The sequence below is a fragment of the Pongo abelii genome, chromosome 3 (genome assembly GCF_028885655.2).
Source record: "Pongo abelii isolate AG06213 chromosome 3, NHGRI_mPonAbe1-v2.0_pri, whole genome shotgun sequence".
Classification (NCBI taxonomy): Eukaryota; Metazoa; Chordata; class Mammalia; order Primates; family Hominidae; genus Pongo; species Pongo abelii.
Window position 1 is genome coordinate 205,858,214 of NC_071988.2, and position 25,483 is coordinate 205,883,696.

Here is a 25,483-nt window from a genome sequence, read left to right on the forward strand (position 1 = left end):
GATTTCCGGGCTGCTGCCTCAGGCCACTTAGTGGGTGGAAAGAGAACCTCCTGACTTGGATCCTGGTCTTCTATTTAGACTTTTCTTGAGCATACACAAAAGGAGAGGCTGGACATAGTGGCTCATGCCTGTAATCCCAGCACTTAGGGAGGCTGAGGCAGGTGGATGCTTGAGCCCAGGAATTGGAGGCTGCTGTGAGCGGTGATCATGCCACTGCACTCTATCTAGCCTGGGCAACAGAGCGAGACCCTGTCCCTTTAAAAAAAAAAAAAAAGGAGAGCGATGTGCTTATGTGAAGAGAAAGGTTGTCTCCCACAAGAGTACACAGAACAAAGAGAAAAGCTGAAGATGGAAATGACCGGCACATTTTAGGACTCTCCTAAGCTTCATCAGTGAAGAAACTGCTATACTATTTCGAATGGAACACCTGGAGAAAGATCACCAGCTGCTTCTCTCCCCAGGGCTCCAGGAGACAGAAACCTAACAGGCAGAGATCAAATAATAAACATTGGTGCAGTTAAGATATTTTCTTTCATTTCTGTCTTTGTTTCTCTTTATATTCATATTCTTCCCAGAATGGTTGTCTTCAACATTCATTATCTTCTTTCTTTGTTATTTCATTGCCTTTCTTACTGTATCAGCCTGTATTAGTCAGGGTTCTCCAGCGAAACAGAGCCTGTAGGAGATATATAGGTATATAAGAGGAGACTTATCATGGGAAATTACTTACATGATTATGGAGGTCAAAAAGTTCAACAGGCCAGGCGTGGTGGCTCCATCTGTAATCCCAGCACTTTGAGAGGCCAAGCGGTGGGGGGAGGGGTTGGTGGATCATCTGGGGTCAGGAGTTCGAGACCAGCCTGACCAAAATGGTGAAACCCCGTCTCTACTAAAAATACAAAAATTAGCTGGGCCTGGTGGCAGGCACCTATAATCCCAGCTACTCAGGAGGCTAAGACAGCAGAATCGCTTGAACCCGGGAGGTGGAGGTTGCAGTGAGCCGACATCGCACCATTGCACGCCAGCCTGGGCAACAAGAGCAAAACTCCGTCTCAAAAAAAAAAAAAAAAAAAAAAAAGTTCAATAATCTGCTGTCTGTAAACTGGAGACCAGGAAAGCCCATGGTGTAATTCCCAGTTTGAGGCCAAAGGCCTGAGAACCAGGGGGCCGCTGGTGTAAGTCCGAAGGCCCAGGAATGATGAGCTCCAATGTCCAAGAGAAGGAGAAGATGGATGTTCCAGCTCCGGGAGAGAGAGAATTCACCCTTCCTCTGCCTTTTGTTCCATTCAGGCTCCCAATAGATGGGATGATGTCCACCCATGTTAGCGAGCGGGATCTTCTTTACTCAGTCCACCAGTTCAAATGCCAACCTCTTTGCAGAAGAGAAATGTCCTTGCAGACACACCCAGAAACAACATTTCACTAGCTACCTGGGCATCCATTACCCTAGACCAGTCAACACATAAAATTAACCGTCACACAGCCTTCGGTTGGTCTCACACAGTCTTTTATGAGGCTACATGGATACTTTGCTTTTGGGCACTCAAGCTCTTGAGTTTATTTAATATTCTGAGCTTGGGCCAGGTGTGGTGGCTCACGCCTGTAATCCCAGCACTTTGGAAGGCTGAGGCGGGCAGATCACGAGGTCAGGAGATCGAGACCATCCTGGCCAACATGGTGAAACCCCGTCTCTACTAAAATACAAAAAATTAACCAGGCATGGTGGTGTGTGCCTGTAGTCCCAGCTATGCGGGAAGCTGAGGCAGGAGAATCGCTTGAACCTGGGAGGCGGAGGTTGCAGTGAGCTGAGATCCCGCTATTGCACTTCAGGCTGGAGACAGAGCAAGACTCCATCTCAAAAAAAAAAAAAAATTATGAGTTTGATTTTGAATACTACCTATCTCCTTAATTGCCCATGAAGTACTGGGCAATTAATACTCCCTTATTCCCCATGAATTATTGAATTCTGCACACTTTTAGCTAACCCTTCCAGCAGCCCACCTTGCAAAGGCCACTATGTTAATGCTGTGTTTTTTCTGTGTACCCTTATCAGCATTCCAAATACTCATACTAGATATTAGTATTTTGGGGGGCTGGGTTCATGGATTAATTGGCTTCAGCCAGTCTAGTACATTTTAATTGTAAAGAAAAAAAAATTAGATTCAGTTATGTTAACTTTTCTCTTGGATTTGAATTCGATGTTCAAGCATGATGAAAGGAAAATATAGATGATAAAATATATGTAGGAAAATTATCATGACGTCCATATTAAAAGTAATCATCAAGAAAGATTCTGAAATTATTTAATAAGCTTTTGGTAGTCTTTCCATTAGGCCTGCGAAAAGAGGCACTTATAAATGAATAATCACCAATCTTCAATGGACTCCCAGCTCTGCCTGGAAGTCTTAATATATTTCTCTGGTTCATTCCCTTTCTTTCTCTATTGGACAACAGTTCTGAAACTTTCCTGCTTTCCTCAGACCTCTAATCCTTTTACCTCCCTTCTCATCCTTAGCTTCTTGCGGTAAAATGAAGCCATCAGCCAAGAACTCTCTCGATTTCTTTTAAATTAATGGCAAAAATCTCAATTACTTTTGCACCAACCTGGCACTTGCACCTAGTCTCTCTGTGCTTTCTGTTACATCAGGAGATGCTCTTTCTCCTTGACCTGTGGGAGGTCTGCCTGAGCACTTGTGCAATTACCTCTTAGCTCCTCTGTGGCTTCAAACTATCCCTTTCAACTGATTCTTTCCATGGCATCCTCATGTTCCTCTCATGTTAAAGCTAACAAAACCAAAAACTATGCCATGATTTGCACTCCCTCCAGCAACCTCCACATTTCTCTTCTCTCCTTTATGACTAAATTTAGTGAAAGCTGTGTATAGATTTATGATTTTTATCTCCTCACTTCTCATTGCCCTATCCACTCCCATCACACCAGTGTAGTTTACGTCGGGATCTCCAGTGCTCTCAACATCATTCCATACTCACTTTACCTAATCTCTAAGCAGCATTTAGCACATTATCAACTTATTTTCCTTCTTGAGACATTCATCCTTTGACCATTAAATATCAGAATTACCTAATGCTTTGTCCGAAGCTCTGTTCTCCTTCTATACTCTTCTTTTTTTTTGAGACAAAGTCTCACTCTGTCACCCAGGCTGGAGTGCAGTGGCGCAATCTCGGCTCACTGCAACCCCCGTCTCCCGGGTTCAAGCGATTCTCATGCCTCAGCCTCCTGAGTAGTTGGGATTACAGGCACCTGCCACCACACAGGGCTAATTTTTGTATTTTAGTAGAGATGTGGTTTCACCATGTTGGCCAGACTGGTCTCAAACTTCTGACCTCAGGTGATCCACCTGCCTCGGCCTCCCGAAGTGCTGGGATTACAGGCATGAGCCATTGTGCCCGGCCAATACTCTTCTTGAGATTTCTAGATCTCCATTCATCTCAGCTCTGCTGATAGCTTCAATCATTATCTATATGACAACTTCCAAATTAACATTGCTAGCCCAAGCTTCTATTCTCAACTCCGGATCTTCTCCACTTTACTTCTGCACTTGGATGTCTCAGAAGTTTCTTGTAGCAGGGGCTCATGCCTCTAATCCCAGCATTTGAGAGGCTGAGGTGAGCAGATCACTTGAGTCCAAGCGTTCAAGAGCAGCCTGGGCAACATAGCAAGACCCCATCTCTACCATAGATATTTAATACGAAGACAAAGTTGCTCAAGCTCAACATGTTCAGGATTGAATTTGTTGTCTTCTAGCTAAAAACTGGTCCTCTTCGATGGTTCCCTATCTCAGGGAATGGAACCACCATGCAGGTCACAAGCAGGACCCTCGGTGTTGTCTCCAACTATTGCTTGTCTTCACCTTCCACACTCAGTACAACACAATTCTACTGCTTTAACCTCCTAAATAGGTCTTAAATTTTTCTCCACGTTCTAGTCTAAACAACTTCTGAGGATCTTCAGTGAAACCAGGTAGCCCTTGGATTTTTTGAGGTCCCTCTCCCTTCTACCCTCATATTTAACTAGTACCAGTGGCGATGGATTTCCATAGGATCTAATAATGAACTGTGGGATAACAATAAAATGATTGCCTAATACATTGTGAGCCAAATAAAAATTTGTAAACCTGCAGTATCTAAATTCTTACATTATTTGTGGTTAGTTTCTATTTAAATTGTATTCCGGATGAGGCTGACATTTGAAAAAAATTCAGTGTGCAATTGACAACAATTAATTATTTAACAGCAAGTGGTGAGGATCGTAAAAGATTAAAATAGCCTGAAAATAGCACACAGAGCAGATATTTTAAAAGGGCATGCACAGGCCGGGCGCAGTGGCTCACGCCTATAATCCCAGCACTTTGGGAGGCCGAGGCGGGCGGATCACGTAGTCAGGAGATCGAGACCATCCTGGCTAACACGGTGAAACCCCGTCTCTACTAAAAATACAAAAAACTAGCCGGGCGTGGTGGCGGGCGCCTGTAGTCCCAGCTACTCGGGAGGCTGAGGCAGGAGAATGGCGTGAACCCGGGAGGTGGAGCTTGCAGTGAGCCGAGATCGCGCCACTGCGCTCCAGCCTGGGTGACAGAGCGAGACTCTGTCTCAAAAATAAATAAATAAATAAATAAAAACGGCATGCACGAAAAAAAGGTGATTGCAAAATCCTATTTTACATAAATTCAATGTAAAGCTAAGAGAAAAATAAATACTAAATAAAAAACATTTCAGAGGAAAACCTCTCATGAAGCCAGGTTGAATGAGGAAATCTGTTTATTCAAAGGTTCCTCATCAAGCGACGTGCTCACCCTCTACAAGGAGCACACACACACGGTCTTTTCATGTCTCAAAGTGCTGTCTTGGAGAGAGGCCACCAAATGTATAGGAGGAGTTTCAACACGACAAAACTCTCTCTTCCAGAAGCACAGCCTGAGATCTTCACTCTCACAAACAGCAGCCACTCATGAGTCACCATGGCAACAGCCTCTGTAATGGTTAGTGCATGCCTCTTAGAAAACGATGTCACTCAAGGTCAAAGTCTGCATTTGTGAAAAAGTCTCACTGTGTTCCTCTGCACAGACTTGTCATTGAACAGTAGCCAGAACTTGAGGCTCCTCAACCTTGAGGCTGTCGGCCAAGTGGCCCTGCTAGCTTCCCTCCCCGAGTCCTGCCAGCACTTCCTGTTTCTGTTGCTTCTACCTTGGAACACCTGGGTTCCTCCCTTTCCTGGAAAGCATGCTGCTGGGGACAGAGTTGGGATGCATAGCCAAGAAACTCTTCCGCTTAGTCTATACATCATTGAGCATGCAGTGCTGGGGGCTCCTGCTGTAAGCCTCCGTTGTGAACAAAGTCTTGGGAGGGGCCCTGCTTCCCCGGGGTGGGAGCAAGCCTACCAAGCATGAGCTGAGGAGGAGCCACCTCCGGGGCGTTCTTCCAGGTCATCTCCTATGGCCGGGGTCTCTAAACGTGTTTGACTGCACGTCCCTATCAGCACAAAATTTTTGAGTATGTACTTCCAATATATTTACTTATAAATTATATATAATTATATGCTGAAATCTATATACTACATTTTTGTAAAGCTTAATACTTTTTTCTTTTTGAGACAGGATCTCATTCTGTTGCTCAGGCTGCAGTGCAACAGCTCGATCACAGCTCACTGCAGCCTCGACCTCCTATGCTCAAGTTATCCTCCTGCCTCAGTCTCCCAAGTAGCCGGAACTGCAGGCGCCCATCACCACGCCGGGCTAATTTTTGTATTTTTTGCAATAACGGGGTTTCACCATGTTGCCCAGGCTGATCTTGAGCTCCAGGACTCAAGTGTTCTGGCCACCTCGGCGTCCCAAATTGCTGAGATTACAGGCGTGCACCCAGCCAATACTTTTTTTTGGGGCGGGGTAAATTAGTATATCTGGTATATTCTTCCCACCTTCAACAGACTGCTTTGCACACCTCATGGGTTGCTCACATTGCACTTTGAGGATCTTTGCTATTTACTTTCACAAGGCTCAATGTTCTAAAATAGTTCTAAAATACAGATCTCTCCCTGCTTAAAACTCTTCAGTGGCACGTCATTGCTCTCAGGATAAAGTTTACACTCTTTAACATGGACTTCCTGTGGGTTTAAAATCAGTCTGACTCTGATCTCACCACTTTACCAGCCCACAATTTAGAACTCTAGTACTTGCATTCTTTCTAGGTCATACATTTTCTCCCATCCAAGACTTTGCACAGACTATAGAAATCCTTTCTCCCCACACAGTCTTTCCCCCTGACTCTTATTTTTAGGAAATTCCCTGGAATTCTTCCTCTACCTCCTACCTCATTAGGATGAAGACCCCACCATGATTCTCCAACACAGCAGGCTTTGTTCTTTATGCAACACACATTATAGTCTATTGCAATTGTAAATTTAGTATTGAGCTTGCTAAAGGTTGGGATGGCTTTTTAAATTAAATGGCCTGGGTTTAGCAAGGTTAAAAAGGTGAAGAATTTCCTGATTTGAGATGGCACACCACATCAGCCCAGAGTTTGTGTCTCTTTCCTTACCAAGGAGATACTAGCTCTGGTTCTGGGAACTGAGCAGAATAGGGTGTTCCTCTCCTTCTCCCTGTCTTCTTCCTTCCCATGGTATCTAGGCCAGATCATGGTCTAGTGGCAGAGTATTTTGGATTTGCTGGTATGATTCATGGTAAGAAATGAATTTTATAACAGACTCAGTACACACATAGACATATACACATGCAGGTGCACACACACACATACATATACACACACATAACGTTACACATGTATTAGTGTGTTCTCACATTGCCATAAAGAGATACCTGATACTGGGTAATTTATAAAGGAAAGAGGTTTAATTGGCTCACCGTTCTACAGGCTGTACAGGAAGCATAGCAGCTTCAGCTTTTGGGGAGGCCTCAGGAAACTTACAATCATAGTGGAAGGCAAATGGGGGAGCAGGAACATCTTACATGGCCGGAGAAGGAGGAAGAGGGAGAGGGAGGAGGTACTACACACTTTTAAACAACCAGATCTCACAATAACTCACTCACTCACTATTGCCATGACAACACCAAGGGGGATGGTGTTAAGCCAGGAGAAGCCATCCCCATGATCTCATCATGTCCCATCAGGCCCCACCTACAACACTGGGGATTACAATTCGACATGAGATTTGGGTGGAGACACAGATCCAAACCATATCAATACATATGTGTGCACACATCATTTGTTTACCATTGTCTCAAGTACGCTTACCTATTTACCTTATTTACAGTTGCAACTCACCCCTACCACTCTTGAACCTCCTTATATTGCCCTGTTTTTCCTTTTCCCATCAAACCTATGAGCATAGTAAATTCTTGATTTTACTACATTTATTTTTATGGTCTGGATCTCTCCACTAGACTGTTAGCTCCTAGAGAACAGGGGTCTTTGTTTTCTTCATTCATGTGTCAAGTTCCCCAAACAGTTCCTGGCACATCATAGGCCCCCAAAGACTATTTGTTGTACAAGTGAATAAATGAAATGAAATAAATGTTTTATGAAATCTATGCTTACTACATGGAATACATACACATATTTTCTCATCTCATCTACAAAAAAAAAAAACTGACCAAGATCTACTAACGGGTCAAAACCTGCAGTTTAATAAGCACTGGCTTAGGTATTAAGACCTGTGTCGGGGGCCCTGATGTGGCTGGTGGGAAGATACCTTGTGGGCCAGGAGCCTTCCCAGCTGATGCCGCAGAACTTAGCAGCAGAGTCCGGGTGTGACGGAGGTCAGGAGGAACTGCTGTAGAAAAGTGTATCCAACAAAGGTTGTGGCAGTTTTAAAATATGCCCCTGAACTCTTTGAGTTGAAAATATGAGTTGAAAATATGCTCCTGCCTTCAAAAGGTGGAGCCTAATTTCTCTCCCCTTGAGTGGGGGCTGGACTTAGTAACTCACTTCCAATGAATAGAGTGTGGCGAAAGTGGGCATGTGTGGCTTCCAAGACCAGTTAAGAACGGTGGTGTGGCTTTCTCTCTGCTCTCTCTTTTGGATCACCTACTGTCGGGAAAGCCAGCTGCCATGCAGTGAGGACACTCAAGCAGCCCTGTGGAGAGGCCCATATGGTAAAGAACTAAGGCCTCCTGCCAACAGCCATGTCAGTGAGCCCTCTTGGAAGTGAATCTTCTAGCCCCAGTCAAACTTTCAGATGACATTTTGTTTGTAACCTCATAAAAAGACCTGAGTCACAACCATCAAACCAAACCACTCCCAAATTTCTGACCCCAGAAGCTGTGAGATAATAAATGTCTGTTGTTTTAAGCCACTAAGTTTTGGAGTAGTTTGTTATGCAGAAATGGATAACGAATACAAGTGTAAGCTATTTTATTTTATTTTAAAACAGAGTCTCACTCTGTCACCCAGGTTGGAGTACAGTGGCACAATCTTGGCTCGCTGCAGCCTCTGCCTCCCAGGTTCAAGCGATTCTCCTGCCTCAGCCTCCTGAGTAGCTGGGATTGCAGGCACGCACCACCATGCCCAGCTAATTTTTGTATTTTTAGTAGAGATGGGGTTTCACCATGTTGGCAGTTTTAAAAAGGGTTTATTCTTATATAATTTTACGTTTAACTTAATTGGCACACATATTTTCTTAACCTCAACTTGGAACTACAGGGTCTTTTCATACTGTCAGGCAATGGTCTAGTGAGAATTCCTGCAAGAGAGGTAGACGTCTCTTCCTGAATCACAGTGCGCAAATTTCCAGTCATGTGAGTACAATCTATAAAACATACTTGTAGGAAAATAGTGGTGTACACACAGTGGTGCTGATGTGGTCGAGGGGGCTGTGGAAGGAGGGGGTTATGGATTTAATGTAACTAAAAGAGCAAGAATGAGCTGACTTCCAGCCTAGCTAACACAGTGAAACCCCGTCTCTACTAAAAACACAAAAAGAAATTAGCCAGGCGTGGTGGCGGGCGCCTGCAGTCCCAGCTACTCGGGAGATTGAGGCAGGAGAATGGCGTGAACCCGGGAGGCAGAGCTTGCAGTGAGCCGAGATCGCGCCACTGCACTCCAGCCTGGGCGACAGAGAGGGACTCCATCTCAAAAAAAAAAAAAAAAAGAATGAGCTGACCCATGAGAGAGGATATCTGGGCACTGTCATTTCCCAGGCAGAGCTTGGTTCTCACCCAGAGTTTGGGCTCTGAAAATGTTATTAAATGGCAAAACTTGCAGAATAGCTTTGTTCTGGTTCTCTTAATAACTCCCTAACTACTAATAATTCTTTTTTCTCTTAGGACTTACAAATTACATATTCACCATGACCCACATTTCTAAGCCTGTATGAACAAGTTTCATCATTCCTGTGAGCAGAAGGCTTAGCTCACATTGGGAGCTAATGCTGACCAGAGTTCCCCACTCCACCGCACCCTCCGCAAGGCAGAACTGAACATGTAAGATATTGGCACTGCATATTTTCCCCGATAATAAAAATATTGACTTTATACTTGTATATTGCTGAAGGTTTTCTTGTCTACTATTCTACCATCAGTCATTTAGTACTGCACTGTCCTATACGGTAGCCAGGAGCCACATATGACTGTTGAGTACCTGTAATGTGACCAGTCCAAGTTCACATGTGCTGAAAGTATAAAATACTCTCTAGATTTTGAAGACTTAGAATAAAGAAAGTAAAATATTTCATTAATCCAAGTTCACATGTGCTGAAAGTATAAAATACTCTCCAGATTTTGAAGACTTAGAATAAAGAAAAATATTTCATTAATAATGTTTATATTGACTGTATGTAGAAATGATACTATTTGGATATGATGGGTTAAATAAAACTCTAAAATTAATTTTACTTGATTTCTTTTTGCTTTTCCAAACATGGCTGTGAAAAGGTTTAACATTTTATGTGTGGCTCACATATTCCTGTTAGACAGCATGGACTGGAAGCTGGCCTAGGGTCTTTTAGCACCAATTCCTTGCCCAGGTATTTCGGTGAGAACACTTGATCACATCCACACCACTGTGGGTTCCTCCATGTAGCTTCACAATCTTGCTGAAACCTTGTCCAAGTGAGCAACCGTGCTCACAGCAACTTATGCTGTGTCTGTAAGATTAGGGCTGATGACTGGCTCCTGATCACAGCCTACCCTGGTGTGGGAAGGTGGCTGCAGAAGGGGTTACCGGACATGCTACAAGTCCTGCAGCTTCTCACTAGGGGAACAGAATTAAACTCCAGGTCCTGTGCCTGCAGAAGGCCAAGGACGTTCATTCTACTCCACTGAAATTATAGCTCTAACCTTGAGCAGAAAATGTCATTGTCAGAAGAAATAAGATTAGGGGATCAACAGTGAAAAAAATCAACTAAAAACTTTTTAATGTTAAGATTCCAGGGTTAAAATTCTATTTCCCCATCACCATTTGTCTACATAGCTGGTATTTCCTCGGCCCACACATGACAACTCTCTTTTGTGGCTTGATCTCTGAAAGTTTTTACGTACTTTGCCTTCCATTTAGTTAGAGGGGATTTTGTTTCACTTTAATCATTTGGTGACTTGTAGAGTCATGAGTTCCTGTCATAATCAAATTAATGGATTAACATTATCTCTTCAAAGCAATGCAAAAAATAATGTACAGGCATGTGCCGTACAATGACATTTCAGTCAATGACAAACTGCATGAACGATGGTGGGCCTATAAGATTATAAAGGGGCTGAAAAATTCCTATTGCCTAGTGACATCGTAGCTACCATATTAATTGTCACATGGTAGTGCGATGCGTCGCTCACATGTTGTTGTTGTGAATACTGGGCCGCCAGTCATGTAAAAGCATCGCACACACCATTATGTACAGTACATAATACTCGATGATGGTAATAAATGACTATTTTACTGGTTTATGTATTTGCTAAACTATACTTTTTATCATTAGTTTAGAGCGTACTCCGTCTGCTTATTTAAAAAAGTTAAATAAAACTCAGGCAGGTCCTTCAGGAGGTATCTGGAAGAAAGCATTGTTATCACAGGAGACGACAGCTCCACGCGTGTTACTTCCCCTGAAGACCTTCCAGTGGGACAAGATCTGAAGATGGAAGACAGTGACACCGATGATCCTACCCTGTGTAGGCCTAAGCTAATGTGTGTGTTTGTGTCTTCGTTTTTCACCAAAAAATGTTTAAAGAGTAAAAAATAAATAAATAAAAGTTCAAAACAGAAAAGAACTTAGAGACTAAGGATATAAAGAAAGAAAATATGTATATATATGTAGCTGTACAATGTGTTTGTGTTTTAAGCTGTGTTATTACAAAAGAGTCAAAATATTTTTTAAAAAAGTTTATAAAGTAAAAACGTTACAGTAAGTTAAGGTTAATTTATTGTTGAAGAAAGACATTTTTAAAGTAAATTTAGTGGCTGGGCTCAGTGGCTCACACCTGTAATCCCAGCTCTTTGGGAGGCCGAGGCGAGTGAATCACCTGAGGTCAGGAGTTCGAGACCAGCCTGGCCAACATGGCAAAACCCCGTCTCTACTAAAAATACAAAAATTAGCTGGGCGTGGTGGTGTGCACCTGTAGTCCCAGCTACTTGGAAGGCTGAGGCAGGAGAATTGCTTGAACCCAGGAGGCGGAGGTTGCAGTGAGCCAAGATCACGCCATTAAACTCCAGCCTGAGCAACAGAATGAGACTCTGTCTCAAGAAAAAAAAAAAAAAAAATTAGTGTAGCCTAAGTGTACAGTGTTTATAAAGTCTATAGTGGTGTACAGCAATGTCCTAGGCCTTCACACTCACTCACCATTCACTCACTGACTTACCCAGAGCAACTTCCAGTTCTGCAAGCTTTATTCATAGTAAGTGCCCCACATATGTGTACCACTTTAAATATTTTATGCTGTACTTTTAATGTGCCTTTTCTATGTTTAGATACACAAATACTTACCATTGTGTTACAACTGCCTGCAATATTCAGTATAGTAACCTGCTGTACAGATTTGCAGCCTAGGAGCAGTAGGCTATACCATACAGCCTAGGTATATAGTGGGCTATACCATTTGGAGTTAAGTATACTCTTTGATGTTTTCACAACAACAAAATCACCTGATGACACGTTTCTCAGAATGTACCCCCACCATTAGGTGATGTGTGACTGTATAGGGAAATTTTGTGTTGGACTGTATGTTTATTTTTCCCTTAATTCATTTTTTCTCCCAATGAACCATGCATATTTAAATTACAGTCTACCAAATAAGGTAGCTTTATTTCTATTTCTGATTTCTCCCTTTGTGATTTCACAATAAAGATTTAGTACTTGTCATTTGCATTTTAATTAGGCCCTGTTCCTGGTCGTGGCAGATCAGTTTTGCCTGGAGGTTTGATGCATTCCTTGACTGAGCTCTCTATTACATGTCCTCTGTCATTTTTATTTCCTCTTGTTCTGTCTGTCATGAAGGCATGTGATAGAGAGGTAGTGTCCTCAAATGATAAAAAGATAAATGGCTGTGATAGAACTATTTACCTACCATCCTGTTAAAGTTTCAGAGCTAGTCTTGAATGCTTTGTCTGTGCACTGAAAAACAATGTATATTTTGCTGTTGTTGGGTGGAATTTCAATTAGGTCAAGTTGGTTGATCATTTTGTTGAAATCTTGTATACGCTTACTGATTTTATGTCTGTTTATTCTATCAATAACTAAGAGAGAATGTTGAAATATTTCAGCATAGGCCGGGCGCGGTGGCTCACGCTTGTAATCCCAGCACTTTGGGAGGCTAAGGTGCACAGATCACCTGAGGTCAGCCTGGCCAACATGGTGAAACCCCGTCTCTACTAAAAATACATAAATTAGCCAGACACAGTGGCAGGTGCCTGTAGTCCCAGCTACTAGGGAGGCTGAGGCAGGAGAATCGCTTGAACCCGGCAGGCAGAGGTTGCAGTGAGCTGAGATTGAGTTATTTCACTCCAGACTGGGCAACAAAAACAAACAAACAAACAAAAATAAAAAAAAAAACTGTCTCAAAAAAACAAAAACAAAATTGAAATATTTCAGTATAATTGTGGAATTATCTATTTCTCCTTTCAATTCTACCAGTTTTCCTTTATGCATTTTAAAGCTGTTATTATGTGCAAAAACATTTAAGATTGCTATATTTTTTTGATGACTTGAGCCCTTTATCAATGTGAAATGACTCTTGTTTATCTCTGATAACATTCCATGGTATGAAATCAACTTTGATATTTATGTAGTATTTCAGCTTTCTTTTGATTACTTTTATCATGCTGTTATCTTTTTCCATCTTTTTACTTATAACCTTTTATTATTTTCATATTTAAAGTGCATTTATTGTAAGGAGCATATACTTGGGTCTTTTTTTCCCTTCAATTCTGATTTATGTCATTTTTTTAATGACTGGTAGTCTTACTTTTAATGTGATTATTAATATGGTTAGGTTTAACCTACCATCTTACTGTTTGTTTTCTATTTATTGCATTCCCCATTTTGCCTTCTTATGAATTTGTTGAATATTTTCTATAATTTCATTTATCTGTTTGTTGGTTTGTTAGCTATACCTCTCTTTTTTTAATGCCTGATTTAGGGTTTATAGTATATATCAGGGGATGGCAAACTATAGCCCCTAAGCCAAATCTGCTTGCCACCTGTTATTGTAAATAAAGTTTTATTGAAATATACCCACACTTATTAGTGTATTTATTGCCTGTGGCTGCTTTTGCACAACAACAACAGTATTGAGGGTGGGTGCAGTAGCTCACGTCTGTAATCCCAGCATTTTGGGAGGCTGAGGTGGGAGGATCACAGAAGGAGTTCAAGACCAGCCTGGGCCACACAGGGAGACCCCATCTCTACCAAAAAAAAAAAAAATTAGCTGGGTGTAGTGGCATGCACCTGTAGCCTCAGCTATTTGGGAGGCTGAGATGGGAGGATAGCTTGAGCTCAGGAGCTTAAGGCTGCAGCAGCTGTGAATTCGCCACTGCACTACAGCCTGGATAACAGAGTGAAGCCCTGTCTCAAAAAAAAAAAAAAAAAGTAAAAATAAAAATAAAATAGAATGCGTAAACAGTAGAATTGAGTAGTTGGGACAGAGACCATAAGGCCTGCAAAGACTGAAATATTTACTACCTGACCCTTTACAGAAAATGTTTGCCAATCCCTGATAAGCATTTTAACTTATCATAATCTACCATCAAGTAATGTCGTGCTGTTTCACATATACTTGCAACAATAAATTCAAATCCTGGATTGGCCTTTGTGCTCTTGTCAAAAATTTTACTTCTATTTATAAGGCCCACAGTGCATTGTGGTTATTTTTGCTTTACAAAATTATGTTTCAAAGAGATTTTTTTTAAACACAAAAAAAGAGTCTTTTATATTAACCTCCCCTGCTCCCTCCCATACCCCCTACACAATGACCATTTCTGGTGTTCTTTATTCCTTTGTATAAAACCAGATTTCCACCTGGCATTATAATTTTGCCTAAGGGACTTCTCTTAACATTTCTTATAATGTAAGTCTACTGGTGATTAATTCTTTTGGTTTTGTATGTCTGAAAAAGTCTTTATTTTGCTTTTGCTTTTGAAGACATTGTTACTGGATATAAAAATCTAAGTTGACAGTGTTTTTTGTTTTGTCTTCTAGTACTGTACGGTTGCTTTGCCACTATCTTCTGGTTTATATTATTTCTAACAAGAAGTTTGCTGTCATTCTTATCTTTATTCCTCCATACCTGTATCTTCTTTCTGGTTGCTTTTTTTTTTTTCCTTTTTAGTAGTAGATTTAACAACTTGATTTTGATATATTTTATTGTAGTCTTCTTTACATGTCTTGTGTTGGGATTTGTTAAGTTTCTTAAACCTGTGGATTAATAGTTTGCACTAAATTTGGAAATGTTTTGGCTATACTTTCTTCAAATATTTTTTATGATCCTCTGCTTCCTCTTCCCACCAGACTCCCATTACACAATTACACGTATATTAGACTAACTGAAGTTGTCCCATAGTTCACTTATATTCTTTTTTCAGTCTTTTTTTCTCTCTGTGTGTTTTAGTTTGGACAGTTTGTACTGCTATATATTCACATTTACTAATCTTTTCTTTTGCACTTTCTAATCTGTTATTAATTTTATCCAATATATTTTTTATTTTGGACATTTAGTTTTATTTCTAAAAGTTTTAATTGGGTCTCTAAAAATATTTCCCATGTCTCTTTTTAACATGGGCATACTTTTCTCTACCATCTTGAACTTTCAGGATATAGGTATAGTTACTATCTTAAAGTCCTTGTCCACTTATTCTATTGTCTCATTTCTGGGTCTGTTTATGTTAATTATTCTGCCAATTAATTTTCATCCATTTCCCCAATATAACTCTTTTTTCTTGAGCATTTTTTTCTTTTTCTTTTTTTTTCCTGTTACCCAGGCTGGAGTGCAATAGCATGATCACGGCTCACTGCAGCCTCAACGTCCCGGGCTCAGGCAATTCTCCCACCTCAGCCTCTCAAGTAGCTGGGACTACAAGCACACATCACCATGCCCAGCTAATTTTTAAATTTTTTGTAGAATGAGGTCTTGCTATGTTGTCAGGGCTGGTCTCGAACTCCTGGGCTCAACTGATCTTCCTACCACAGCCTACCAAAGTGCTGGGATTGTAGGTGTGAGCCACCATTCTGAGCCTTGAGTATTTTGAAAGAAATCTCAGACAACGTGTGTCTTGTAAATACTTCGGTGTGCATGTCTAAGTGATAATTAGTAAAGATTTTTTTTTTCCACATTGGATGGGTAATGTGGTGCTGATGTAGTAACAAGGTTTGAGGGAGGCTGATCTCATACTTTAAGATGAAAACGAAATCATCACACTTATGAACCAAAAAAGAATGGTAAAGACTTTAAAAAAATCATCCCTTTGCTATTTATCACTTAAGAAAACTAATAACCATTCCTGAATATAATCTAATATTCAGATCCTATGTGAATTGCTCTACTTCATCTTAAAAATGCTTTTTACAGACGATTTGTTTGACTCAGGATACAATGAGAATCACAAATTGGCTGCTATATCTCTAAGTCTCTTTTATTCTGTAAGTCTCTTTTCAACATGCTATAATATGTTAAAGAAAATGGGTCATTTGTCTGCAGATCCCACAATCTACATTGGCTGATTGTTTCCTTGTGGTATCATTTGACTTGTGCTGTAAACCCTTGTATCCCCTGGAAATTGATAGTTGGACCTAGAGGTCTAAGTGATAGGCTCAGGCTGAATTTTACAGGCAAGAACCCTGCATGCGAACGCTGTGCAATTTTTTGGCATCACATCATGTGGTACATTATGGCGTATTGTTCCATTTTTAGAAAGGCCGAGATTGATCAGTATGTGCTGGATGTGCCCCACTGATGCCTCCACTGGGAACTCCTACAACATCTCATCTCATGTTTTTGGCTTGCATCAGGGAAGAAAAATTTTATTTATTTTTATTTTTATTTATTTTATTTTTAAAATTTTTTGAGCTGGAGTTTTGCTCTTATTGCCCAGGCTGGAGTGCAATGGGGCAATCTTGGTTCACCACAACTTCTGCCTCCCGGGTTCAAGCTATTCTCCTGCCTCAGCCTCCCAAGCAGCTGGGATTACAGGTGCACGCCACCACAGGCGGCTAATTTTTGTATTTTTAGAAGAGACAGGGTTTCTCTATGTCGGTCAGGCTGGTCTCGAACTCCTGACCTCAGGTGATCTGCCCGTCTCGGCCTCCCAAAGTGCTAGTATTACAGGCATGAGCCACCGCGCCCAGCCAAAGAAAAATTTTATACTCAGATTATGAAGATAGGCAGGGCCAGTATTTTTAGGCACAGATCTGCTTGAAATAGAACAGAGGTGGCTATGGGAAAACTCTTGGCTCAGGCTTAGGCAGCATCCCTGTCTCCATGACTTCTCTGGTCATTCACCCATTTGCCTGCCTGTTGGGCTGTACACTTGTCAGAGAGGGCCACTGGCCTGCTACAGTACCCGTAACATTATTCCAATGTAAGTCCTCACCAGAGGTTTTGTGGGAAGCCACGTGAGAAACTAGAATTTTCATACTAGAAATTAAGGACAGTTGCGGGGAGGGGCTGATAAAATAGCCTTGAAAAAGACTCTTTGGCATGAAATAGTTATTCTATTTTTTTGAGGGTTAAATGCCCTTTCTTTGATGAAATCATGTTAATGTAGTCGGTAAACGGCCAAATACAAAGTTGGCAATTTTATTTTACTGATCTGTGAAATAAAAAAGTTTCAGATAACAGGTTAAGATCATCCTAAATCTAGGAAGTATATGAGAATCTCTGGGTAGCATGCACTTTTAATATTTTTCCAAGAGGACATGGCTTAGGAAAGAAAAAAGATTGGGAAACGCTGCTCTAAAAGACAATGGAATTAGCATGATGAATATCAGTCTATCAGATGATAAAGGTAACTATAACTGGCAACGTCTTTTTTTTTTTTTTTTTGAGACGGAGTCTCACTCTGTTGCCCAGCCTGGAGTGCAGTGACGTGATCTCAGCTCACTGCAACCTCCGCCTCCCGGGTTCACGCCATTCTCCTGCCTCAGCCTCCCGAGTAGCTGGGACTACAGGCACCCACCACCACGCCCGGCTAATTTTTTATATTTTTAGTAGAGACGGGGTTTCACCATGTTAGCCAGGATGGTCTCAATCTCCTGACCTCGTGATCCACCCGCCTCGGCCTCCCAAAGTGCTGGGATTACAGGCGTGAGCCACCGCACCCAGCCTTTTTTTTTTTTTTTTTTTTAAATCCATAAAGCTTCACTACCGGCCAGATGCGGTGGCTCATGCCTGTAGCCGCAGCACTTTGGGAGGCTGAGGTGGATGGATCACGAGGTCAAGAGATGGAGACCATCCTGGCCAACATGGTGAAGCCCTGTCTCTACTAAAAATACAAAAATTAGCTAGGCGTGGTGGTGGGCACCTGTAGTCCCAGCTACTCGGGAGGCTGAGGCAGGAGAATGGCGTGAACCCGGGAGGCGGAGGTTGCAGTGAGCTGAGATCACGTCACTGCACTCCAACCTGGTGACAGAGTGAGATTCTGTCTCAAAAAAAAAAAAGGTCCACTATCACTCAATACCACATTAAAAATAAATAGCCACAATGAAGTACCACTTAACACCCACGAGGATGGCTATGATGAAAAAAGAGATAATAGTAACAAGTGTTGGTGAGGGTGGAGAGATTGCAACCTTCACACACTGTGAGTGGGGACACAAAACGGTGCAAGCATCATGGAAAACAGTCTGGCAGTTCCTCAAAGGGAGATACAGAGTTGCCATGTGACCAAGCAATTCCATTCTTAGTTCTATACTTATGAGAACTTCAAGCCTATGTTCACACAAAACCTGCACACAAATGTTCATAGCAGCGTTAACCACAGTAGCTAAAAAGCTTTAACAGCCCAAATGTCCAGGAACTGAAGAATGGGTAAATAAAATGTGGTCTATCCATAATGTTATTCAGCAATAAAAAGAAATGCAGTGTTGATACATGCTACAACATGGATAAACCTTGAAAACATGATGCTCAGTGAAAGAAGCCAGTCACAAAGGACTACATATTGTATAATTTCATTTATAGGGAATGTCCAGCGTAATCAAATCCAGGGCCGGGCACAGTGGCTCACGCCTGTAATCCCAGCACTTTGGGAGGCCGAGGCAGGTGGATCACGAGGTCAGGAGTTCAAGACTAGCCTGGCCAACACGATGAAACCCCATCTCTACTAAAAATACAAAAAATTAGCCAGGTGTGGTGGCACACGCCTGTAGTCCCAGCTACTCGGGAGGCTGGGGCAGGAGAATTGCTTGAACCCAGCAGGCAGAGGTTGCAGTGAGCCGAGATTGCACCACTGCACTCCAGCCTGGGGGATAGAGTGAGCCTCCGTCTCAAAAAATAATAATAGTAAAATCAAATCCAGAGACACAAAGTAGATTGTGTTTCCTAGAGCGTGAGAGACAAGGAAGGAGGGAGATGGGGAATGACTGCCAGTGGGTATGGAGTTTCTTTGGGGATGAGAAAGTGTTCTAAAATGATTTCAGGATGGTCGTACAACTCTGTGCATATATACATATATAAAAAAAATATACAATATATATTATATATAACATATTAGATATATAATTATATATTAGATATAATATATAATATATAATGTATAATATATAATATATTATATATTATATATTAGATATAATATATAATGTATTGTTATACATTATATATTATATAATGTATAATAATACATTATATATTATATCTAATATATTATATATTATATCTAATATATTATATATTATATCTAATATATATTATATAATATATAATATTATATCTAATAAATATAATATATATTATATAATATATTTTATATAATATATAATATATATAATATATAATATATAATATTATATAATATATAATATATATTATATATAATATATATTATATATTATAATATATAATATAATTATATATAATATATAATATATATTATATATAATATTATATATTATATATTATATATAATAATATACAATATAATAATATATAATATATAATATATTATATATTATTATATAATAATATATAATATATAATATATTATATATTATTATATAATAATATATAATATATAATAATATATAATATAATATAATATATAATATATAATAAATATATATTATATATTATATAATTTATATATAGCATCTCAAGATTAGAGATTTACTAAGTTAGAATTGATTTCGCAGTCATCTAGTCTTTATCTCCTTATTGGCTTTTTCATCCTCTCTCTCCATTTTTAAAATTTTAATTTAAATTAACAAGACTACCCATTTATTACATAGCAATGAAAGACAACTCTACCAATGTAACTGGTATGAATAAATCCACTAGAAAGATAAAGTTAGATTAGAACGAATCTAATTTGTTAATTCATTTGTTTAATGAATAAAGAATTGAAATAGATGGTGTTAGATCAACCCATTTTCTGAATTATGAATAGGAAACATAAAATATCCTAAAGCCTATAGAGAATAGTGAGTTATTGTTTTAATTTTATGACAGTTTTAAAAAAGAGGCGGATGAGAATGAGAGCTGTGGACACAGAGGCAGACAGAGGGAAAACTAGAGTTGTTAGAATCGGTGGCTCCAGTATGAATCGGACCGGAAAACACTCCTTAAGATAGAATCCTTCAGGGTGGAAGGAACATGAACCTGTGAAAAGCATCTCTCTGAAATTCCTAGTCAGAGATAATAGATGAAGAAAGCAGGCTGTCTACTAAAGAACTAGTGACTGGTAGCATATGACCACAAGTGTTTTAAACTATGGACACTGAGAGTCTGAAACGCAGAATATCAAATACTATGTCGTGAATTCAAAATGCAGAAGGATTGCATTAGTAAAAGTAGTCCTGAGGTCATTATTGAAAATTCCAGAAGATTCAGAGGGAAAAATAAATACACAGAAATTTCTACGGAGGCCCTTGCTGATTCAGGCAGAGCTGGTAGACATGTGACTCTTGCCTGTCATCCAGGGAGGCCAGGATCATGACAAGATTCAAAGCCACTCTAGAGCAGGGGTCCCCAACCGCTGGGCCACACCGAAGCTTCCTCTGTATTTACAGCTGCTCCCATCACTCGCATTACTGCCTCGGTTCCACCTCCTCAGATCAGCAGCAGCATTAGATTCTCACAGAAGCGAGAACCTTTTGTGAACTGTGCATGTGAGGGATCTGGGTTGTGTGCTCTTTAATGAGAATCTAATGCCTGATGATCGGTCACTGTCTCCCATCACCCCCACATGGGACCGTCTAGTTGCAGGAGAACAAGCTCAGGATTCCCACTGATTCTACATTATGGTGAGTGTATAATTATTTCATTATGTATTATAATAGAAATAAAGTACACAATAAATGTAATGCACTTGAATCATCCCGAAACCATCCCCCCAACCCCCAACCCTGTTCATGGAGAAATTGTCTTCCATGAAACCAGTGCCTGGTGCCAAAAAAGCTGGCGACCACTGCTCTAGAGAGAGGATAGAAGACACCCAAATCAGCCAGAGCAACAACAACAACAGAGGAGGATGGCTTTCAACCAAGTTTGTTTGTTTGTTTGTTTTGACAGAGTTTCACTCTGTTGCCCAGGCTGGAGTGCAATGGTTCCATCTCGGCTCACTGCAACCTCCACCTCCTGGGTTCAAGCAATTCTCCTGCCTTAGCCCCCTGAGTAGCTGAGACTACAGGTGTGCACCACCACACCCAGCTAATTTTCGTATTTTTAGTAGAGGCAGAGTTTTACCATGTTGGCCAGGCTGGTCTTGAACTCCTGGGCTCAAGTGAGCCACCCGCCTCAGCCTCCCAAAGTGCTGGGATTACAGGCATGAGCCACTGTGCCCAGCCCTTTAACCAGTCTTGATGGTTTATCACATAGAGAGCTCATGCTCTATTGACCTGTAACTATGAGACAAAATTTGCCCAGAAAATGGAGGTTCCTGAAAGATGGGTGGACCTCCAGGTATTTCAAGAAACAATTTCAACCTCTGCAACTTCCAACAGAGACACACAAAAAACAAACAAACAGAATGATAGAGAAAGACCTTCCTGAGGCAATATTCTCAATCTGTGACCTTTTAAGATCCTGCTCAAAAGATTTTAAAGCCAGGTTGTGCTTTGATAAGTAAAGGCATATAGATCTTTTGTACTTGTTCTAAAGGATTAAATGAAGTTAAATTTAATGCCTCCAAATCCCTAAGGCTTTATTATGGACTCCATGAATTAATTTTTCAAATCACTGTTTGTTTGGAGAGCCTGTTCTGTGTCTCCTGCAAGCTGGTCAAAGAACATTTTGTACTGGCTCTGAAAGGGCTCCGTCAAGTCACGGGAGACTCCATTTCAATTTAACACGTGGCAATTAATTCTCGCAAAAGACTGTGCCTGACAGCTTCAACAGTGTTGTGTAAGAAGACAGAGTGCAATTTGGTGGTGTATCAATTTACAGTTGTGTTAGCATATTTTTACATGAGCCATAAATCTTGCAGATTCACCAACTCTCAGCTTAATTTATAAGCTTTCGTTTCTGGGAGCATGTCCCACCGCACAGTCTCACCTCCTTAGTGTTGTAACAGCTTTCTTGAGATTTCACTTCAGAATTTGACAAGGTGTCCAAGATGAATGGTAATCATGTTACAGAGCTAGAGAAACATGCGAACCAGGCTATTTATAACTCTGCCCTTTTAATAGTCACGTTCAGTACTATGTGGCCTTAACCTAAAATTATTGATCTAAATGACCTAGTTCTGAACTGAGACTTTTCCATGTTTAGAGTTAAATTATAATTTGTAGTAATCCATTAATACTTTAAAACCCTCAAATTTTTAATAGTTGTATTGAGATGTAATTCACACATCATACAACCACTTATTGAAAGTGTACAATTCGACTGAGCGAGGTGCCTCATGCCTATAAGCCCCACCCATTGGGAGGCCAAGGTGGGAAGACTGCTTAAGGCCAGGAGTTTGAGACCAGCCTGGGGAACATAGCAAGGCTCTGTCTACAGAAAATAAATAAATAAATACATAACATAAAATAAAATCAAAAATTAATCAGGTGGGTGGCACATGCCTGTAGTCCCAGCTACTCAGGAGGCTGAGGTGGGAGGATGGCTTGAGCCCAGGAGGTTGAGGCTGCAGTGAGCTATGATCACGCCTCTGCACTCCAGCCTGGGTTACAGAGCAATACTTTGTCTCTAAAAAAATTAAATGAAAATAAATAAGTAAAAATAAAGTGTACAGTTTGATTTTTTTTCATATATTCACCAGATTGTGAACCAGCAATCATTTTCTATCTGTATAGATTTACCTGTTTTGGACATTTCATAGAAGTGGATCACGCAATATGTAGTTTTTTGTGACTGGCTTATTTCACCTATCATGATGTTTTCAAGGTTCCTCTATATTGTAGCCCGTATCAGTACTTCATTTCTTTTCATTGACAAATAATATTCCATTGAATGCATATATCACAATTTGCTTATCCATTCATCAGCTGACAGACAACACAAAAATGTTCTACAAGAAAAAATAGTGGCTCATATATAATCATGAAATATCTTGGCTGTCTGTTACATACGCTCTGCAATAATTTTTAAACCCTTGCTAAAGTATAATTTGCCTGAAAGTCTGGGTATGAATTATGATACAGAACATGAATTATAGATTGTGCAGTGTTTTATTCAGGCTTTTCTGGATTAGTAGAGACTTTTCTCTGACATTCGCATACATCACACTTCCAACAGACTCCTGGTTCTACTAACATAGCATGTTCTTAAAAGCCTGTCAGTGATGCTTCAGTTATGTCGGTGCAATATTTATCCTGTGATGTTTCAACAAGGGATGTCTAAAATAGCCAGGAACTTCCAGATCACCAACAACGCAATCCACTCTCTAGATTCCAGGCTTTCCAATGACTGCCCAGCTCCAACCACGGTGAGGAGGTATTTGCAAGGAGTCTCAGGCTGCAGAGAGATGAAGGGTCTAAAAGGGGTCCTTCCAGAAGTGATGACTCACTGCTTTTAAAGGACATCTGGGACTCATTTGCAAACATAACCTCGATCAATTTTTGCAGAGATGTATAGCTTATCTGCCAATAATCACTTTCATGAAAGATGCTATTTCATTGCCTGAAAATTAAAATTTATAACACTGGCTGTAGCAGCTATAGAAGCCATTGAATCGCCATTGTTATAATCCGCAGGTGAACAGCACCAACTGTTGTATGAAAGAAATGGCAGCCTCAAAGCAGTTACAGGCTGACTGGAATAAGGGAAGGATTTAGAATAAAATGTTGTAGCAAGCCAAGTGTGGTGGTTCATGCCTGCAACCCCAGCACTTTGGGAGGCTGGGGCGGGTGGATTGCCTGAGGTCAGGAGTTCAAGACCAGCCTGGCTAACATAGTGAAACCCCTTCTCTACTAAATATACAAAAAAATTAGCTGGGCGTGGTAGCGGGCACCTGTAATCCCAGCTACTAAGGAGGCTGAGGCAGGAGAATTGCTTGTACTCAGGAGGTGGAGGTTGCATTGAACCAAGATCACACCATTGCATTCCTGCCTGGGCAACAAGATCGAAACTCCATCTCAAAAAACAAAACAAAACAAAAACAAAGACAAAACATTGTAGCATAAAATATAGAGGCAAGTGGGGCATGGGTGGAGGGAACCAGCGGCTGTCAGACACAGGCAATGAATGGCCTAGAAACTCAAGTGCCGTGTGTTCATGCTTGTTCTGCTAATCCAACACCAAGATGTCATGCCTATTTACTCCACTGTGAATGCACATGTTGTATTGATTGTCAGAATGGTGAACTGAAATAATGTATGAAAAAGTGCCTAAAACATGGTAGGTGTTCTGTTAAATTATTCACTGACCCCGACAAGAGCTAAATGATTCCAATGTTGCTTATGTCAAATACCAATATAGAAATCTCTATTTTGCATAATAATTTCCCAATCCCAATTATTGCAATAACTGTCAAACAATTTTTATACAACACAAGCATTTAGAGAGACCCACAGATTTCACTATTGTTATGTGTAGAACAGTACATTCAACTTAATCCAGTACTAGGGATATATAGTACAGTACAGACACAATTCCTGTTCTCAAGAAGTTTATAATCTCATGGAGAAGGTTACAGTTACCCCTACCACCTGTGAGTTCTGGATAAATATTTTTTGCATGTCCCTTGTCTATATAACTGAATTTTTACAATGTATTTCAAAGTTCATGCACCCATATGAGATATGGTGATTTATTGATGAAGATTTTGAACAGTGGCAAGAAAATAGAGATTAAAGTATTTTTCTGTTGTCCAACCAGTGCATGTAAAAATTCGTTTTAGTGTCCAAGCACTATTGCTTTTTGTTGAGGTTCAGGAATCATCTCTTTATGTTCTTTATCATCAGATGCCCTCTTTCTAACTGCTTCCACATGCCCCTTCACGAGAAAAGGGTAGCAAGGCTGTTACTCAAATACTATGGCTCTTCAGAAACTGAGTGGGCTGAAAGGTTATGGATCGTCTCGTCTCTGCCGTTCTCTAATACCACTCATCTGATTACATTATTACTCATCACCCACTGGGCTTCCAGCGCTCCCTCCAAGGTTGTTACTGGGCTTCATTAATGATGACCACAAATGCAAGTCTTACCCAGAATATGCAGAAGAATTTGAACAATGATTTGTTTTCTAATCAGTTTCACTTTTCTGTTTGGAATATTACCACTTAAACCTGGAACAACACATCATCCAAATATGTACTCCTTAGACTATAACCCCGGCATTGCTAGAATGTGATCTCTTTGATACTATCTGTAACTCGAATTTCCAGACACCACCACCAGCAGGGAGGATAGGTGAGGGGTCCTGTGTGGAGAGAG

The 25,483-nt window shown here is 40.5% G+C and overlaps 1 non-coding gene across 1 annotated transcript; it reads right to left on the reverse strand.

The window, feature by feature from the left end:
- Window positions 1–15,781: 15,781 nt before the first annotated feature.
- On the reverse strand, window positions 15,782–15,888 carry LOC112133307 (small nucleolar RNA U13). The gene has a single exon (XR_002914975.1). It is a non-coding gene; the product is annotated as a small nucleolar RNA U13 (small nucleolar RNA).
- Between the last annotated feature and the right edge of the window lie 9,595 nt (window positions 15,889–25,483).